This window comes from Seriola lalandi, unplaced genomic scaffold (assembly GCF_002814215.2).
Source record: "Seriola lalandi dorsalis isolate HSWRI2012SDOR001 ecotype SW California unplaced genomic scaffold, Sedor1 jcf7180002003462, whole genome shotgun sequence".
NCBI lineage: Eukaryota > Metazoa > Chordata > Actinopteri > Carangiformes > Carangidae > Seriola > Seriola lalandi.
In genome coordinates, this window is record NW_019474118.1 from 1 (window position 1) to 3001 (window position 3001).

The 3001-nt window shown below is 43.9% G+C and overlaps 1 long non-coding RNA gene across 1 annotated transcript; it reads right to left on the reverse strand.

Annotated features, from left to right (window-relative positions):
• Positions 1 to 6: 6 nt before the first annotated feature.
• Positions 7 to 2677, reverse strand: LOC147820057 (uncharacterized). Its single transcript, XR_015438047.1, has 3 exons — positions 2517 to 2677; positions 901 to 977; positions 7 to 721 (listed from the first exon to the last, which is right to left on the reverse strand). It is a non-coding gene; the product is annotated as an uncharacterized LOC147820057 (long non-coding RNA).
• Positions 2678 to 3001: the final 324 nt, after the last annotated feature.

The window sequence follows — 3001 nt, forward strand, 5'->3', positions numbered from 1 at the left end:
ACTACATAGTAATGACACAGAGGGGACTCCAGGGGGTGCTATAGTCTGAGAAAAGCAGAAGAAAAAAAAAAAAACATATTGCACATGATTCTAATGTTGGACCCCTCCCTCCCTCCTGTGTGTCGTTCTAAGCAGTTTCCAAAGTCCCAGCAGGTGCGGTGAAGATGAATCTCCTGCTGATATGGTGAGCTCAGAACAATCAACCCTGCATCCTGGCACAGAGTTGTCCATAAGGGCTAGAGGAATCAGGGGGGAGGAGGACGGCATAATAAAGAGGAGGGATTAAAAACAAGTCCACTGAGACAAGTCCACTGGTGTGTTATTGATGAACCAAAAAGGTACGGTTGCCCTCAGCAGATTTCGCAAGTGTCAGTCAATTGCAAACGAATTCTCTCCCGCCGTCGAAATCGCCGCAGAACTGAGCGCCTGCCTAAGAGCTCAGCAGAGAGGTTGAAGAGACAGTCGAGCAATTTCCACAGAGGGGCGATGTGAATCAACTGGAGTCATTATGTGCTACTACAGTGGATAGAGTAGTGGGTGTCTGCATCTTGTGGTGTAGTACCGACTCAGTTGTGTGGGTCTTGAAAAGGCATTTCAGAAGACATGGCCTTATTGTAGAAACGGGCACCATTTTACTGTCCAGCACTTAAGGTTCTCAGTGGAGGAGAGCGCCGCTCCGGCACTGCTCGAGACAGTGGTGGTCTACTATGGTCTGTGAAACCTAAAAATACAAATGGGAAAGAAAAAGAGGACTGTTTCAAACATTTCATCACATTTCATCACCTCAGTTAAAAAAACTCAGTACACGCTACACAGCCAAGACCTACAGCACATGAATAAGCTCCGGCCGTATACGAGGCGTGCATAGCAACGTGAGGATAAATGGATTCTGCATATTACCTGGTTAAATGGCGACTTGACTCGTGCACTTCCATCTCATTGCTCTTGAAATCATTGAGTTCCTTCCGTATAGCTGCCTGCAGAGCACAAACAAGAAGGAAGATTGAGAGAAGCCGCAAAGGCTTAGTACACAAACTGCAGCCTCTAAGCCCTGACTCTACCTCCTTTTAGCATGCTTCATGCATCATTTACGCTTATCTCCAGGCCATGAATGATTCTGCTGAATTCTCTTCTCACATCACAAGAGCCTTCAATTTCCTCCTCTTGAGACATCCAAGAGCCAGAACAATAATATACAATCTGTCGCTGGTCTACTGGGGTAGTCAGCTTGTGTTTTTAACCATAATGTCTTGATACCATGGATTTACATGGATGGCAACACACATCCTTCTCAGTTTCAACCAGTGCAGTTTTTTTTTTTAAAGAACATCAAAGCTGTATATTTAATATTTTTGCTCCAGTCCTTGGATCAAAAGCTCAAAGTAATAATATACATTTTCGGTGTGAAAAATAATCACAAATGATGGAAAACATTGGAAATAAAGTTAGTTGTGCTCTTACTGTTTCAGTAAGGGGCAGCGTGGTAGTGTCACACACATGTAAGCCTTGCCTCATCTTTAACTATGTTTTTTAAAAACATCTCTTTTCTGGGAAGGTTTTTGAGCACTAAACAAAGCCGTGTCCCATTCATGTAGTTCAACAAATTCACATTTGGGACATTGTCTAGCAAATAGTGGCTGCTAAGTAGTAGCACTAGAGCAGTAGAGGGCTGAGTGCTTTGCCCAGGGGCAGGATAACTGCAAAGAGATTCTCAGAGTGAGAATGAGTCAAAGTTCCAGGAAATAAAACAGTGTGCTGAGCCTTTTTTTTTTTTTTAAAAAACGTTACATCCCCTCGAAAATGTCATGTGTGACAGCAAGCCAGCCGGGTGATGTCATTGCTTTTGCTCTTCAGCATGACTCAAGGGGACGTCTCTAGCCTTGGGGAGGATGCTTCTGTTACAGGAGAACAAACAATATTCAAATCTGTGCTCGACGGTAGGAACAGGGAAAAAAAAAAAAAGAAAAAGAAAGAAAAGAAAAAATGTCAGCAGAGCAGCGTAGCGGCCGAGGGCTCCTGAGGCACTGCTTGTCCAATTACTCTCTTATGTAAGGGGAGTTGTTGCGCAATCCAAACGCTGAATCCCTGTGATTTTCACGAGTGGTCCTCAGGTGTGACAAGGCGTGTTCAGAGCTGTGCATCAACTAAGCAAAGAAGGCAGAATATATGCTACACAAAAAATAAAAAAATAAAAAATAAGAAATCAAGAACTCATTAAAAGTCAGAGGCATGGACCGCTGGGCAGTGAGCAGCAGGACTGCTCCGGGGTATTTACTCACAAAGGGGAACAAAACAGCTGAGGTGGAGCTTGCCGTAACAAGAGAGGAAGAACACATCCTCCTGCCATTACTCTCCTGCGCTACGGGTTGCATCATGTGAGGCACAGAGGGGTGGGGGTGGAGGGGGTGGGGTGGTGAGTGTTTGAAGAAATTTGAAAGCAGACAAGGAGGAGGGATCTGGAGAATATTAAAAGATTATCTCAGTTTAACTATAAGATTAGTGTAAGTGATACTGGCCTTGTCAGCTGCTGTGAGCCGGGTCCAGGGCTTATCTGCCCGCCTGTCGTAGTCCTGGGCATCTGACACCTCCACATAGTCACTGAATCGGATGAGAATTTTGGCCTGTCTCAGCTCCTCTACTGTGGGCCTTTGGCTCAGCTGGAACAAGAGCGAAAAAAAACAAAAAAACAAAAGAGTTGAACAACAGAAACTTGGTTAAAGTTCAGTTAGCACCTTCTCAGATTTTGCATTACTTGAAGTCCTTATAGAAACAAAAACATCCAGTGTTTCTTATGAAGCTACATGAGAAAGCAGCATCAAATTACACAGTTTCAGTTCGTGCAGACCCCCCTCCCCCTCCCCCAGTGTACAGGGTCTTTATTAAACTCACAAAGAATAAACTCTTAAGTGTCACAGTCCACAGCTGATTATGTTCTTTGATACCACACATGATCCTCATGAAATGACCTATTGCATTGGCATAATAATAATAATAATAATAA